Below are 17,998 nucleotides of genomic sequence, written 5' to 3' on the forward strand. Positions count from 1 at the left end.
ATCTCGATCCGTCAGGATCGCACGGTGGACTCGAGCACGACGTCATGCCCGGGGTCATGCCGTTGGTCTCCGTGCAGTCTCCGACAGCGGTCTCCGCGGCGAATTGAGAAATCGAGGTGGGGGAGGGAGAGAGAGAGAGAGAGAGAGAGAGAGGGGGGGGGAAGAAAAAAATTCCACGCGATCGCGAAGTGCCTCGACGGTCGAGAAGATGATGACGCGGTACCGCCGTGAGAGGAAATCTCGCGCTTCGCACGACGATATAGTCAGCGTGGCCGTCATCGGAGTGTAAATTGAGAGTTACGCATTGTACGTCGAGAGGGAAAGTGCCGTGGTGAAGTGCCGTGAATTCACCGATCGGTGGTGCCGGATCGAGAGTTCCGCGCGCGAGTAAGATCCTGGATCGCGCCGGACCGGCGTTAAAGGGGGCCGATAGGAGGGAAGAAAGGAGGACGAGTGAGTGTTTGTTTTGCTTCTGAGGAGAGAAAAATTTCATGTAAATCGGCTCTAACGATATCGTGCACCTCGCGCACACTGACGCAACGCGAGCGCGAATTTTCGGCATGCGTTACGTCAAACGACGACGATGACATTAGAATCTAGAAAGAGAGAGAGAGAGAGAGAGAGAGAGAGAGAGAGAGAGAGAGAGAGAGAGAGAGAGAGAATAAGAGAGAGAGAGAGAGGAAAGAGAATAAGCGAAGAGAGAATCGACGCGATTATATTCTGATCCTGCGGAAGCCGAGTAGTTACGGTCGCTGGGAAGCCGGCGTAGATTCTCTCCCCCCTGCCCCCTTTTGCGTCTGACTCCGCACGACCTTTTCCACTTTCGGCTATCTCTTCCCCGGACTCTCCGCTCGCCGGGCATTCATTCTTCCACGGTGATATGCGAGTCCGGCCGTATATCTTGGTGGTTTTCATGTCGTTAGCCGGTGCCGCGACGGGTTCGGGGGAGGGGGGGGGGGGAAGGTCAGGCGGGGATAAACGCGCGCGACGGGGTCTCTGCGAAACTTTTCGGGATACTCCATCCCCCCCCCCCCGCCCTCCCCGCCCCTCCACTCCGTTTTGTTCGGGGACAGAAGCTTCCTCTCTCGAACGGAGCTTAAGGCCATCGCGCACAAAATTCCGTAAGGACGTAAGACGTAAGCGTAAGAAAATGGACCAATCCCAATCGAGTATATTTGGCTCTCCGTGACCCTTCCACTTTTACGAAAAGCCCAATACTCGATTGGGATTGATCAATTTTCTTATGCTTACGCGTCTTTATGTCCTTACGGAATTTTGTGTTCGATGGACTTTAGCTCGACACCCCGTCTCTCGCTCACGGCTCGTGTCAACATAACGATAAGTTGGACTTTCGTGGAATTTAAGTTCGCTCCGCCCGTACTACGATGAGGTTGTAATCGTTCATTTGTTTGTTCATATGCTTCGCTCGATTGTTTTGTAAATTATTGGCCGAGCAAAGGATCCGTTCGCAAGAACTTCAGTTGATCGCCTAAAAGGAGATCGCCACATTTGCATTCGCGTTACTTTCCTCATCTCGCGAACCTCTTTTGCAAGTCGAGTCTTCTCTCTCTCTCTCTCTCTCTCTCTCTCTCTCTCTCTCTCTTCTCTCGCGTTCGATAACGTCCGCGATAAATTCGCAAGTCACAATCCCAGCCGGCCTTTGGAATTGTTCGTGATTTAAGAAGGATCGCTCGCGCGCGCGTTTCTTCTCTCGACGAACGTCTCGAGAGCCAACATCGAGCAACGCCGTCGCGGCTGTTTGTAAACAGCATCGATCGACGGTTGGCCGTTTTAAACGGATAAAGCGGCTTAATCAGGCTGTCCGACGCTCTCGCTAAACGTTACCTCAATTTTTTTCTACCTCTCGTTTAACATTCCCCTCTCCTCCACCCGCAAATCGTCCGTCAATCGCGCGATCGCGGTTTTTCTTCTCTCTATCCGCTCTCTCCTCGCCCCTCCCTCCCCATCACGCCCTCCTCCATCCATCCCCGACCACAATTTATTTATCTATTGATTTATTCAGAGGTTAGATTTCGCGAGTTCCTTTTATCAAAATTTGAATGGTTTTTTTTTTAAGCTTTGAACATCTCTTTAAATACCGAAAGTCTTTACGGGGCGCGGAATTAATGACTATAGTCAGGGATATATAGGGTGTTCTAGAATTACACCGACAAAGTTCAGATGGTTATGAGGGACACCAAAACAAGTCAATCTTGCCAATGAACACGTGGACTAACAAGGGAACATCGCGAACCTGAAAATTCTGATTTTTATGAAACTTTAGACACATGTAGGAGAGGGAGGGGGAGCGAGGAGGGGGGGGGGTAAATAGATGAATTTAAAAATTTTCAATTGCGGTCTAAGAATGATTCTAAGGGGTGAAAATCATCCATCATATGTAAATCGGCTTTTTCGCTTTTCTCGATATATATCTCGAAAGTTATTCGCGATATCGAAATATGTTTTATACGAAAGTTTCATGGTAAAAACATCTCTATTTAACTACATTAAGAAAATTTTGAAAAAATAATATTTTTTCAAAAATTTTTGCCCTTTGCTAGTCTTTCATTATCTAGTGTCAAAACGGCTGATTCGCGGACACGGATTTATCGACAGAATTGGCTTGTTTTGGTTATTGGTGTCCTTTATAATCACCTAAAATTGATTCATCTAATTCTGAAATACTCTGTATAAACACACGTATATTGTATAATAATTGTATTTCATGAAGTATCGATTTCAAAAAAAGAGGAATAAAACAGCTTTCTCTTTCCTCTCCGTCTCGTGTCAACGAATTTTGTAGAGTTTTTATGACGTTTTGATCACGATTCTTCGAGTAACGTATGGCGCATAGTTCTTCGTGTGCTGATTAAGCTAAGTTGCCGAGATCTTTCTCACAAGCGTGTCGCAAGAAATCACGAGGTCAAACTATCTGATAATTCGCTGAGAGTTCAATCCTATCGATCGTCGAAAGTTTCCCGCGGAATCGGCCGAAAATCAGGGAAGCTTTTAACGTTTCAGATCTGGCCGAATGGCCGTCAATCCCCACGAGTGTACCAACAATAGTCGGAGAATTTAGTAGACGCGAGGTTTCATCATAACATGTCACTGTGAGAGACCGTGCGTTCGATAAAATGCGACATCAAATTTATTATATCCGCAACATTATTAGGGCAAAGTGTTTTAATATGAAATTGATCTTGTAACATAATAAAGTGCGAAAGAATTGTAAAGCATGCCTCTGTCGGCTTTTCAATTTTATTACAATTTCACAATATCATTTTTGCGATACCATTACACAATACGCAATATTATTAAGAAAAAATATAAATAGAGAATGCATTTTGTCTAATTATATTAAACTTTTTTTTCTGCTCTTCACATTTTTACATCCTTTTATTTTTAATTAAAATTAAAAACAATATGTGCGTGTTTTCTGCTCGCCTTTAAATGTGCAATATCATAAGATCTCATTTCTATCGTGTAATTATAGTTTTAGAGCTTTATATATAAATTTCATTAATAATCTAATCTTTTTTTTTTTTGCCGTAAAAAGGATTCACTCTCTAAAAAGATGACAGTGATGTAAGCCAAATTATCAGAAGATAATAAATTATATATGAAATTAATTTGCTAATTTTTTGCAATTTTTGGCTTTCAAAACAAGAGTGAGAAAAGATCGGCAAATTGATTTCATATTTAATTTATTAAATTCTGACAATTTCGCTTAATACATCGAAAAACGACGTACGATTTACGCGCGACGAGCTCGATTTTAAAAGGATCGTTTCCCTAAACGCGTGACATACGTTATATTCGTAAACTTGGCCTATGAGATGCGCATACATATATCGATCCCCCTTCTCTCCTCTCCATCGAATGCCAAGAGGGTTTTGCCGGGATTTTACGAGCACAAAGCCGCCCTCGTTGCCCGAGAACGGTGGAAGCGCTTATTTCGTGGACGACGATTTCCGGCGCGGCTATTATACGACGCGCGATCCCGCACGTCGCCTCAAACACGACGCAAATATCGTTCATCGATCCTACTAATTTGCCAAATTAATCGCGTCCACGAGGAAGGCACGCACGTTAGCGATTTGAGCGCGAAATGGCTGTAGGCGACCGAGCCTAATACGGAATGTGTACCGCGTGTCACACGAAGGACGACGCGATTAAATTATAGGGGCCATAAGTCGTCCGAGATTAATTTTCGACGATGCAAACACGCCAGGTAGATTTTCGTGGTAATTTTTCATCGGTCTGAGATTTTCCAAGGGAACGATTATGTTTATTCTACGAAATAACAGACGCATTTTCTTATCTGTCAATTATGTAGGATTTCGATTCGAATTAATTATACGTCGCGTATATACATATATATATATATCTGTTTCTTATAATATTTCTTTTATATACTATATCAAATATATGTAATTTATATAGAATATATAATGTTATTATGTATATTAGAACAAACTTATCCCTGAGAGATTTGTTGACGATTTGAAGTCAATATTTTGCATCCCACTACTATATGATTGGGAAATTTATTATTTTCCTGTTAACAAATATGCCGGTTAAAATTTTCGTGTTAAATATTTAACATATTTATGTGTTAATTTAACATATTGTGTTAATTGAAAATATTGTGTTAATTGAACTCGAATGTCGAATTATTAAAACAACTGAGAGAAATGTAGAAATAATACAATGCGCATATTTTTAACTTTACACAATAGATATGTTCGGTATTGTTAGTGACAGGATTGATTTGTTAAAATTTACAGAAAAAAATGTTGATTTTATTCTATAAGAATGAGAGTGACTACAGATCGTCTCAATGATCTTTTTTCTAAGTTAATTTTATCATTAAAAATATATTGATTTTACAGAAATTGCTATGAAGTTTGCATTCATTTTTTGTTGAAATGTTAATATATCTATATTAAATTAACCCACCATTTTTAGTATGTCTATATTAAATTAAATCAAAAATTTGTGTGGACCGTTTGGGACATGCGACATATGTATGCCAAATTTAGGCAAAATATAATTAAAAGTTGCATATATACAGGGTGGGGCATTTATATTGAGACACCTAAATATCTAAAAAATAAAGCAAGATAGAAAGAGATGTTTCGGACAAAAGTTGTTCGGTTCTACGGGGGTCATAAGATCTTGGATGGAGGAGCTTCGGAGATTTCAATGTCAATCTTGTTTTATTTTCTTTACACCAATTGATGTCCCCCATTTCTTGAGCTTAAAATATTAAGGTAACATTATCGCAAAATAAATAATTTTATGAGATATTTCATAGTTTATGTAAAATTATGTCGAAGTAAAGTAATAAAATAAAGTATAAAGTATCTCGTAAGAACTATTAAACATTTCGCCATCATACCCCTATAATTTTTTATGCGGAATATTGCAAGGGATCGATTTATGTAAAAAAATTGGGATGTTTCCATTTAAAAAAACAAGACTGACATTGAAATCTCCGAAGCGCCTCCACCCAAGATTAAACCAATGGCGCCATCTTACGATCCCCTTAAAACCGAACAACTTTTGTCCGAAATATTTCTTTCTATCTTGCTTTATTTTTTAGATATATTTAGGTGTCTCAGTATAAATGCCCCACCCTGTATGAAACTCTATTTGTATCCCCCTATCACATCTACAATGATTAAATTTAATTCTAAATATACGGAATAGTCGCTATAATAATTCGAGTCAATAAATGAGCGCGTAACAGACCGTGAATCTCGACGACGAGATAATCAAGGATACAACAAAGGATCTTCGGGAAGCACACGCTAATGCGTTTTCCGGCATTTCCACCGTGGAACTCTCGATGAGCTTTGCGTGCACTCAAGTAACTTTGTGTTAATAATCTGCCGGATTCGCAAAATGCGCCGCGATAATGGCTACTCGTTTCTCATTTTCCTGTCATCGAAGCCCCTCTCTCTCTCTCTCTCTCACTCTCTTCTCTCTAATTTTCGCCGTCCGATGTATCTCGGTTCGAGAAAATCTCGCCCCTCCCGAATTATATCACCAGGGCGCCTCGTTTATCTCGCATCTCCCGACATTTCTTTCCGCTGCCAGGTTTAATTTTCTTAGCGCAAGACGTACGTATATACGATGAAAAATAGACGAGGGAACTTTTGAAGCTGTCAAGGAGATATATGAAGAGCAGAGGATGACGCGATGTCATTATTAATTTATTTACTCGTTTACGATGTCAAAATTTTAGGCGGAAAAAAAACTTAACCGTCTTTAACTGTATGCGTGCGACATGTCTTACAAACTATTATGTATATAAATATCTCTCTATTCTTCTATTTTTAACACTCTACTCGTACCAACAAAATAACTACAACGGGCTGAGTGACCATGTCACGTTAGAGATAAAATAAAAACTAGAGCGTACACTATTAAAAATAAAAATATGATTTCTATTGTTAATAAATTGTAAACAAAAATTTTTTTAAATATATTACACTGGATGTGTGAATTGCGTAATTATTATGTGGAAAAAAAAAAAGAATTTAAATTTCATTTTTTTATTAAAAAAAATTTTTTTTAAGAATATTTTCCAAAGTTTTATTTTAATCCACGTCCTAAAGTACGCGCTGGACATTGTGAATAGAGGAGTAAATAGTACAATATATCGGGCTCGATGGCATTTTAAGCCTCGTGTTCACGATGCTAAAATTCTCGGTCCGAGTTCTCGGATCGAGAAATGTGTAGCCAATCAATTTACAGGTTTTACGGAAAAGCGGCAATTTTATTGGCTACGAGTTTCAGCATCGTGGATACGAGGCTTTAGTCAAGCGCACGCGTATTCAATTAATATTTAAAGTCAAAAACGAAGCCCTTATGAAAAAAATTTCATTCTGCAATTTCTACTCTTATTTCTCTCACGAAGAATCAGTCTCTCTTGCCGATCGCGCCACGAATTACGGACCACCCTATATATGTATACACACCATAGAATTTCGATTCCACTGTCAGATGCTGTCACGCTCTTAAGTACTCGTTTATGAGATTCGAATTTAAGAAATTTACGAGTACATTCTCACGCTATTATATTTCTAAATTCCTACAATAGGTTCAAACAAGCCAAGCCAATAATACTCAATCCCATCTCTAATCGCGAGAGGAAGACTGCTTGGGCGACAGCAGTAGCTGGAAACGCCTGGGGCGAATTTGTACTTGTTGTCTATCCAGCTAACAGTTTTGAGTAATCGCTCTCGCTCCCCTTCGTCGTCTGCCGAATTATCCCTAACCCCGGCACCGTCGTCGGTCATCACCCTCGCGCGCGGGTTCCCCGACGCGCACGACCTACCCCGGGGCATTCTTTACTCTCCCATCAACGCGGCGCCCGTCGTCACTCGACGACATCGCCGTCGTCGTCGTCGTCGTCGTCGCTCCAGGGTCGTCCCTAGCGTCGAAGGCGTACACGCAGGCACTCCCGGAATCTCGTTTGTACATTTTTTTTATTTTAACCCCCTCGACATTCCCTCTTCCCCCACCTCTCTCCATCTTTCACGCTCTCTCTCTCTCTCTTTTCTTTCTCCCTCCCTCGTTTTCTTCTCTCCCTCTCTCTCCCCCGCCCCCCTTTCCCGCCCTCTCCTTCACTTCCGCAGCTCTTCGACTCGCTGTCGCGGAGTATCATGGAACGGTGGGAAATAAATGGCCCTTAATGGATTTCTTAGAGACGTGCGCTCCCTCGCGCGCGCCTTCAGAACTCAGGTGCAGCCAGGAGTGTATGGTAGTAGCCCCGGCCCTCGAAAGTACGGACGGAACTCTAAATTACAGGAATCGTTGGCTCTCATCTCATCTCGCCCTCTCTCTCTCTCTCTCTCTCTCTCTCTCTCTTGTCGTTTGACAGATCACAGCTGCGCGACCTTATCGGCGCCGATGAAAACTTTTCACCGTCGTCTCCTCCTCTCCTTATTACCTAAAATCGAGGGAAGAGAGCGGGGGGGGGAGGTTGAGGGGGGAAGGGGGAGGTTGAGAGGAAAGGGGGGAAAGGTGCGTTCGCGACGAACTTTTCGTCTCTTCGCCAATAATCTGGACGACGTAGTCGCAGTGACCTCGACCGTACGAGCGCGGTGGTCTCGCTCTGTCTGTCTCTCTCTTTTTCTCTTTCTCTCTCACGGCTCGCGTTCTCTCCGCATCCGCGGTGATTTTACAAGCTGTCTCGCACGCTCCGCGAATCACCGAACGGCACACGTAAAACGTAATTCTATTTGCTAGATTTATCCCGGATCTTTTTCGACGTTTTTCAGTTATCGTTCCGTAAACGACGTAGCCAGATGGGATGGGTATGAGACATCTGTTTTGTTGCGTATTTTCGGTCCATAAAATTAGATATACAGGGTGTCCCATTTTAAAGGACCCACTCAAATATCTCAGAAACACTGCGTTAAATCGAAAAATGTTTCAAACAAAAGTTGTGTGGCTTCAAGGGGGCCATAAGATAGTGACAATTATTTGACCTTGGAAAATCATTTAAAGGTCATGTGAAGGTCAATTTTAAAATCTTAAATGGAAACACCCATTTTTTATTTAGTATTCTTGTAGCTGACATCGAGAGCTTTCCAAAACACTATAATAAAGTATTTTTTTATTAAGTACTTTTGGAGTTATTTTATATTTTAATCTGACATATTTTGATATAAAAAATTAAATATCTCGTAAAATATTTAATTTTTGATAATCTTACCGTAATACTTCTATGTACAGAATAATGAGGCAAATCAATTAGTATAAAAAAAAAAATTGTTTTTAAGAAAGTTATTCACAATGTACTTTTTTAAACAATTATTTGTTTTTTTTTGGCACTAATTAATTTGTCTCATTATTCTGTACATAGAAGTATCACGGTAAAATTATCGAAAATTGAATATTTTATGAAATATTTTATTTTTTATATCAAAATATGTCAGATTAAAATATAAAATAACTCAAAAAGTACTTAATGAAAAAATACTTTATTCTAGTGTTTTGGAAAGCTCTCGATGTCAGCTACAAGAATACTAAATAAAAAATGGGTGTTTCCATTTAAGATTTTAAAATTGACCTTCACATGACCTTTAAATGATTTTCCAAGGTCAAATCATTGTCATCGTCTTATGGCCCCCTCGAAGCCACACAACTTTTGTTTGAAACATTTTTCGATTTAACGCAGCGTTTTTGAGATATTTGAGTGGGTCCTTTAAAATGGAACACCCTGTATAATCCTGCAGATTACGTCACGCTTACGTCACGGCCGCGCTTCCGTCTCTCGAACTTTATATGTGCGTTCCGCATAATATTAATACAAATTATATTGATCATTATATGCATACGTATTTGGGATCTTTTATTTTGGTTTTACCGAGAGAGAGGTGATTCACGGGGAGTCACGGATACGCGAGTTTCGAAGTTGGATAATGTCAGGGCACTCGTTGCCTATCCGTCGCGACAACTTTATTTTCATCAATTTAGAAGAACTGAGAAGCGGCATAACTTTGACCGTCGTAATGGCGCGGAAATAAATGGTCTGGTTCGCGGAGAGCATGATAAAAGTGAAAATCGTAGGAATTTTCCTGGATAATCGCGCTCGTCTTCCCTTTCACGGGCACGGAAAGTTTTTCCTTCTCTGTCAATAATCTCGATGGATCCCGAACGACACCCGAGAATCTCTTATTTCCTCGCCATTGAAGCTCTTCCCGGTTTCTCCCCTTGGTAAAGCGAGCGTTTCGCTCTCCTGCGCATACGCAAATTCGTTTGTAAATTTTATCTCTCGTTTTCTCCTCCTTCTCGCAATTACGTTTCATTTATACCCCATTTGAACGGCGAAACATCGATGATGAATAATTCCCGACGAAAACATCAACCCAAATCCATTCAAGTGACAAATAATTTTTCCAAAATAAATTCACGTGTGAATCATATTCCAAATTATCAGTTATTATAGGAAAAATAAATCTTTATTTGTTCGACGAAAACTCAGTTTCTCCCTCCCTCTCTCTCTCTCTCTCTTTATTTTTTGCATCGCGACATAATGGAAACGACGTGTATTAAGCTCATGATAATCCCATTTAGTTTACGAATCTCGCCCTAAAATACCATCGCCCCGCAAAATCGTTCTAATCCCGTCCCCGGACCGGATACCGTTTTAACGATCGTTTTGCGGGTCCTATTCAAGATTGACCCGGATCTTCTTCTCCCTCTTCCGAGAGCTCCATAATTGAGAGAACGAGCCGCCTTAGCGATGCTAATTCCGCTAGATGCTAACAAAACAATTTAGCGCGCCTCATACATAAATCATCGCCGGCGGATAAAAGTTTTCCCAGTGCGCCCGGGATCTGTCGTCTTGCGTCGAGCGCTTGAAAGGACCAGTCGATGTACCTTCGCCGTCGTCATTTTCGCCGGGGGTAGAAGAAGAGTTGAAGCTTTTCCAGGCGCGCCTCGGCCCCTTGCCGACACTCCTAAATCTCGTTTGGAAATCTCGCTTCTTCGATAATCCATTCCCAGGAACGCGCCCCGTTCATCCCCCCCCCCTCCCCAACCCCTTCGCACCCCTTCGGCTTTTTCGCCCCCCGCGCTATGCGCCACCGTCGCAACGCGACGACGCTTCTCCGGTTGCACAGGGAATAATAAATGCGTCTTAATGACGCGAAGCCGAGACCAGACAGCGAGACGCGACGCTGGTATAAGATACGAATCCTCTCGATTCCGCGTAGGCGGAAATTGTCAGTTCGAGATGGAAAGGATTTGAAATTGAACGACGAGCGAGGATCGAGGAGCGTCGCGATACGACGAATGAAGCTTCGCCTCAGATATCGGAGATAATCAGAACGGTTGAGAAAGCGTAAACCCCTCCTCCCCCCCCTCCCCCTCGTCATTGTCGAATTAAAATTTTAAAGCGTCCGCTATTCCACGTTAAACGGGATAAGTTTTCCCAACCCGTATCGATTGGCGTTAAAGCTTTAACGCGTTTAAGGCGAGCAACTCGCGAATAAATAAATCACTATTCCCCGCGACAACGAGGGGATAAAGGATAATTAACGAAACGCGCTGCGTTTGTGTGTGTCAGTTCAGCGTTCAGTTTATTTTACGACGCATGAATAATGACACGTCCGTGCGAGATGAAAGAGCGTAATACTTCCTTTCCCGCGCAATGTTTCTGTCCCGCTGTCAATTCAATCACCAAGAGAGGAAGAAACGAATGGCGAACGATAGATTCGCGCGCGTGCACAAAAACAGGAAAACCAAATGTCAAAAATCCCGAATGTCGTCAGCGTCGTACGTGACGTTTGAACGTCATCCACGTCCCCGCACATAAAGATCCAAAATTATCGCTTCGCTTAAGTAACCGTCGTATCTTTAACCGAGAGACGATGGGGTGGGGGGCGCGGGGGAGGGGGGAGGTGAAGGTAAAAAAAAAAAAACACGTATCCCACCATCGCTCAATTCCGGAAACATCCGGAACGACGGACGTCTGTTAGCGGCGTTCGAAGGGAGGGGGCCCCGGCCCCCCCTCTCCCCCTCTGCCCCTTCTGCCCCCTCCATCCCCCCATACCCCCGAGCGTTCTTCGCGCTGCGAAAACTCGACCTTCGAGCTGGCGCCGTCACGAATGACGAAAGTTTCCGCCGCTACGTGACGAGCGCATTTTCTCTCCTGCTACCTCCGCTCCCCTCCCCCCCCCCCCACCCCGTACTCCTTTTCCTTCCTCCTTATCGAACGACGAACGACGTTGGAATAACGCGAAAAAAGCGGGGAGAAAAAGCTGTAAACTGAAGTAACTCGCTGAAAGTCGTCCGATCGATCGCATTATGTCTCACCGCATGATCGCCCATTCCCCCCCCCCCCTCGCCCCTCCTCCTCCCGGTAAGGGGGTACACTCGAAAGTTTCTTCGTCGAGGTTTCGCGATGGGGTAGTTTCTGATACGGCATCGTCCATTCTTCTCTCTCTCTCTCTCTCTCTCTTTCTTTCTCTATCGTTTTCTCTCGTCGCTTGTTCCACCATCCCCCCGCCGCGCCGTCCCGTCACCCGTCACCCCCTTGGTCGCGCTAATGTTATTCGGGCTGTGTTCTCGGCATAAAGTGTTATCCTCTCGGGGGATGTTCCCTCCTCCTCGCTTCCACCGCTCTCTCGCCGGTGATGGTGGTTTTATATAATTTTTTATTGGCCGTATGTGCGCGTACGCTCCGCCGACCGGAAACATGCACCCCTGCAAAATTCGCGCGAGAATATTCGCCGACGTCGGCGTTTTAATTTACATTTCTCCGACGAGACACTCCCCGCGATGGTAGGAGAGAGGGCGGACGGGAGAGGGTGGACGTAAATATCGCTCGTTCCGAGATTTTCTTTCCCCTCCCATCCGCCCCCCTCCTCGCCCCCCTCCCGAAATAGCAGCGACGGATCGCGAAACGAAGGTTAATGAAACAAAAATCGTGTCGCGGACATGGAATAACATACGTGCGTGTAAAGTCCATCCCCCCCCACCCCCCACCCCCCATCACCATTCCTCCCTGTCCGTCGAAGTTTCGCGGGAAAATCGCGGGAAAGTCCAACGTCTTCTCGCGCGTTATCGATAGTATCGGTATTATATTATTCGCGAGGTTCATTCTCTTTCCCCCCCCCCCCCCATGACGATTCCTCTTCTCTCTTCGCGATCGCGACATCGTCAATTCGCGAATTGTATTCACGCGGCCGTCCTTTCTTCGTTCTTTCCCCGCGCTCCTTGCCCTCGTCGAGCGGCGGCGGCGAACGAAGGGTGGGAGCAGGACGGCGAGCAGGGTCGATTTTCATCGCGACACGATGATGAATACCGCAACGTCCGCCTCGGGGCGAGAAACAGCACATCAGAGGTTTGCAGTATGGCGTATACGCGTCCAGGATTGCCCAAAAGCTCGGGTTTACGAGATTTCGCCTTCCACACACTCTCTCTCTCTCTCTCTCTCTTTCCCGGCGCTTTTCACGGGAGAGCGCGAGAGAACGTCGGATTTATTCGCGCTCCATTTCGTATGATTTTCTTCCCGTAAATCTGCGTAGCCGACAACACAGCACGCATGCTCGCGGTTCCCTCGACGGGAGAATTTTGCATGCGTCTCGTCCCGGAAAGCGCGGTGGCGCATCGATATACCTCGGAGAGAAAAAAAAAAATCCTCGTCGCTCTCGAGCCCCAACGCGCCTCGGCCCGTTGTCTCTCCTCCCGTCTGTCGTAGGCAAATGTCAAGGGAGCCGATGGAGCGATAATTCGAAAAAAATTTTCGCGCCGCGAAAATTTCTTCTCCCTCACCTCTCCCCCTCAGCGTGTAGCTCGTAAATCTTCTCATTATTCGTTTCCATCGACGGCGGCGGGCGCTGAGGGATCCGCGCGCGCGCGTCATCGTTCAAGATTAAGATGAAAAATCACGCTTCTCTCGCGCGCGGATAATGGGATATTTATACAAGAGAGAGAGAGAGAGAGAGAGAGAGAGAGCCTATATTACGTATAATATTTTTTATCGTCGGACCCCGCTTCGTATACTCTATCCTTGTGACTTCTATTCGCGGTGCATCCTCGGGTTGCAAAATAACGGGGGGTGAAACGAAAAAAAAAAACCGCGCGATTCGTCGAACGGGAGCCAATACACCGTTGTCACTATTACGTCGACGGTTTAGCGACTCTCTTTTTTCAGATCAAGCGCGAAAGTTGTCTCAATAACGGGCAGAGAAGAGACAAGCGGCGCAACCGGAGACGATGCTGGGAACGATATCGCAAAGTTATCGCTCGATGAATCTCCAAGTACAGAGGAGTCGTTGAAATCCGGCCGTTGGGGCGAGCGCGAACCTATTAATTTCACTTTCTACAGTTTCCCTCGTTTCAAGCGCTTCTCGTTCGTTTTGCACCGCCTTAACGGAGCACCAAATCCGCGGGCGGTGGATGACAGAGAAGAATGGAAGGGGAGTCTCGACCTTATCCAGGCTCGTTCCAATTTTCGAACGGAGGCATCCTCCCGATGCCACGACGAATGCCGACGATTCTTTAAAGGGATCTGCCCCGGCGAGACGCCGGGATTTACGATAATGCGCGGGAATCGGGAGATCTTAACGCACGCGCGGGAAGGCAAGACGGTGGAAACAGGTCGTCCTTTATCGGGTCGCGAGTAACGGGAAAGCGGCGATAATTTCCCGCAATGTCTTAATTCCCTCTCTCGTCGCGACCCTCGTGATGTGACACGGCACTGTTCGTTGTCGGGATTTTTATATTCTTGCCTTACGTTTTCGTATAAATCAAGGATGTCGTTAGATCTTCTTCCTCGAAAGCGATGAATAACAAAGTAATTTTTATTCATAATATCCGTGGCGGTATTTTATTCTGGAAAATCTAAAATCTTTATCAAGATGTCTATTTAAATTTCGAAAAAAAAAAAAAATTCTGACAATTCTCCGATCTTCCAGATACTTTTGTTCAAGATTTCAGAAAGAAAATATTTTTTAAGGATCTTTTGGCGCAATTTTCTAAAATAAGTTTTTCTTTTTTTTTTTTTTATTGCTCACTAATGCTTTTCATTCATACGAGGGAAAAACAGAAAGCCATCCTATTCAAATCTTGTAGACGAATTTCCTGAAAATTTTATGATCCTCCAAGTACTCTTGTTCAAAATTCCAGATGAAGAGAATATTTTTTTTAAAGATCTTTTAATGCAATTTTCTCAAATAAATTTTTTTATTTCACGTATTTTCTAACGCTTTTCACTTATACGAAGTAAAACAGAAAGCCACTTAAGTTTCATGTCCTAGATTCATAAATGTACCGGGAAAAAAAAAACAAAAAAAAAAAAACTGAATAGCTTCCGTTAAGATCAAAAATTTTAATTTGCGTAACATTTTCATATTTTATCACTGAAAATCAAAATAAAGGATATGTACTGCATATTGAATATTTAATTAGAATATTGAGTATATATAAACGGAGAAATAGATATATATATATTTATATATAATATATTTTGATAGATTGCAGACTGTTTACAGTATAAGAGCAAAATTAGAAAGAGAGAATTTAAAAAAAAAATTCCGCGTGTCCCAATAAAATTCCATGAGAATTCCCTGATTTTTCTAGATGCAAAAAAGAATTCCCTGAGAATTCCAGATTTTCCATACTTTTCTAGGGGATAGACACCCTATATGTAAAGCATTAAATTCAAATACATAATAAATAAATATTTACTAGAGACGAGAATCGTTTATCGGAGCGAAAATATATAAAAATCTATAGAAATATAAAAGATTACAACTTTGTGCATCTCGTTATTCTATTGCTATTTAAAGGAAAAAAAAAAAAAAAATCACACTTACGATTAAAGTTGTATAAAAGAAAAATTAACTGTTTATAAAATATTCTTCCTCGAAAACTGTTGCTAAACAACACGATAACAACGGACAATAACAAGAGCATTATTGACCCTATTCACGCGACCCGGTATATCAGTCGCGTCCCAGAAAAGCAAGCTGGCGTACGCTCGCTGGCGCGAGAGCGCCTGCGATCCCTCGAAATGCGTTTCCTTTTATTCAATATTGAAGCGAGATGTATAACGTATACATCGGGAGCCGACGCGTCAGTTGCCGTCGAGATTGACGCGCGGCAGGATGGAACGGCGATTTACGGTAAAGCAGCTGCACCGCAGCTTCAATAGACTCCCGGAGTGAGAGCGAGACTCGATTCGAAGCAAGATATAATAACGAGCGGAGAGAGTAGTAGCTCGCCGACGCCGCCCGATGGTACATCAGCGTCGGGCAGAGATATCCGAAATGGTAATGACATTTAAATGCCATTCATAAACGTCAGCGCGTTACCGCGGGAGCGGTAGGAATTTTCATTTCGACCGGCAAAACGAGAGAGACGCAGCTGCGGCCGAGTGGATCTCGTTAGCATCGCTAAAACGGCGCAAGTGGCCGATATATTGTATGTATGCATACATACCGTGTATACCGGTGAATTCTCGAATCATCGAACCTGCGAGATCCTTTTTTCGTCGAAGAATATCCGTTACGAGGAGCGCGATTGTCAACGCGCGATTATCGCCGCGCGACATCTCTTTTAATTACGCTCGCGAGATAAAAGAGAAATTAATCGATTTATTTATTCGTTATTAAGAGAGAATACGCCAGGGTTGGGAAAGTTACTTTATAAAAGTAACTCGTTACCGTTACCGTTATTTTTTCCAAAAAGTAACTCGTTACCGTTACTCGTTACCAATTTTAAAAAGTAACTCTTTACCGTTACAGTTACTAAAAAGTAACGAGTCGTTACAATTTCCGTTACTTTTTTACAATACAAACTAATAAATTATTTTGCATAAGAAAAACTTTTAAAAAATTGTAAGCAAGATTTCATTTAAGATTTATTACAAAATAAATGATTAAATTTTATCGAAATTCTTTATTAATTTTTAATAAAATTTGTTGCTCCATAGTATCATCATTTAAATGCCGTCTTTGTGGTGTTAATACAGAGCCACCGATGCTAAACATTCTTTCTACAGATGCACTGCTTGGTAGAGCTGTATTATATTTAATAAAAAGTTTTTTAAGTTTTGGATAGTCGTTTAACATTTCTATATTACAATTATTTGATTTTAAAAACCGTTGCAATTCTTCTTGTTCAGATTCATTTTGCACCGTTTTTTGCTTAAAAATGAAAAAATCATCGTGATCGTCAGATTTTCCAGCTTTTGGAGAATTTTCAGTTGATTGGATTCCCAATAAATCCTCCAACTAATTTTCAGCACGTTTTCTTTTTTCTCCGGTTAACCAGTTTAACTTAAATTTTGGATGTAAACATGCTGCTATTATTAATTCTTTTGTTTCAAATATTGTAAGAAATCTAAAATCAAATATAGTAAATTAAGCGACATTGTTTGTTTTATTGAAATTAATACTTTTGAATCAATAGTTTAAAATAAAATAATATTTTTCAATTAAATCCTTATTTAAAATTAAATAACATATGTATTAATCAAATTAATAAGTTACTTTTTATTTAAACCTTGCTGAATAGCTTCAACTAATGAATGGCAATCTATAAGGTCAGATTTATTGAGATTTTCTAATTTTCGTTGCAAGGTACTTAGAACTGGTAGTAAATGAGAGCTCTGCTTTTCCGAAAAGATAAAGCTCTCATTGGATATCGCGCGTCGCGTCATCGCACTGGTCTGCAAGAGCCATAAGTTGATCAATCACATTCAAGCATTTTTACAACATAATAAGAATGCTAATTGGTCGATTTGCTTACGGATTTACGGTTAAGATAAAAATTTTATCACGCACAATAGCAAGAATAATATCTTAAATAAATCAACAAATTTGAAAAAAGTAACGATAAAAGTAACTGTTAAATTCGTTACTCGTTACCGAAAAATGTAACGAAGTTACTTTTTCCGTTACAAATAAAATTTGTAACGCCATTACCGTTACAGTTACCGAAAAAAAGTAACTGTAACGGTAACGGCGTTACAAGTAACGCGTTACTTCCCAATCCTGGAATACGCTATTAAAATCTCTCTTCGTCCCAATCAGGGTGTCCACTCAAATCTTATAAAAAAATTCCCTGATCTCGCCCTCCAGGTATTTTTCTTCAAAATTTCGGGTAAAAAATATTTTTTTTTTTAAGATTTCTTCGTGCAATTTCCTAAAGTAAGTCTTTTTATGGTATGCGTTTTTTCTAATGCTTTTCACTCGAAAGGAGAAACAGGAAGCTACTTAAGTTTTAAATACTAGATTTACAAATGTACCGGGGTAGGGGGGAAAAAAAAAGAAATTTGAATAGGTTTCGTTAAGATTAAAATTTTTATCTTGCATAACATTTTCATTTTTTATCACTAAAAATTAAAATAAAACATATGCACTGCATATTCAATATTTCGTTAAGATATTGAATATACAAGGTTTTCTAGATCGGGTCAATGAAACTTCGGGAAATTGAATTTGGAACAAAAAAGTTCGGATAATAATAG

General features: G+C 41.9%; 1 protein-coding gene across 6 annotated transcripts in view; it reads left to right on the plus strand.

Annotated features, from left to right (window-relative positions):
• Nucleotides 1-17,998, plus strand: part of LOC138933905 (growth factor receptor-bound protein 14) — a 375,103-nt gene that overhangs the window by 37,626 nt on the left and 319,479 nt on the right. For 4 of the 6 annotated variants that reach the window (XM_070297099.1, XM_070297110.1, XM_070297111.1 and 1 more), the window contains exon 1: nucleotides 159-453. The exons of 1 other annotated variant lie outside the window; for it this stretch is intronic. The gene's annotated coding sequence lies outside the window, so the exon portion shown is untranslated. Of the gene's footprint in view, nucleotides 1-158; nucleotides 454-15,265; nucleotides 15,798-17,998 lie in introns of those variants that run through there. One more of the 6 variants, XM_070297101.1, reaches the window with a different exon arrangement.

This window comes from Polyergus mexicanus, unplaced genomic scaffold, assembly GCF_030449975.1.
Source record: "Polyergus mexicanus isolate NDT 795.1 unplaced genomic scaffold, iyPolMexi1.0 SCAF_6, whole genome shotgun sequence".
Classification (NCBI taxonomy): Eukaryota; Metazoa; Arthropoda; class Insecta; order Hymenoptera; family Formicidae; genus Polyergus; species Polyergus mexicanus.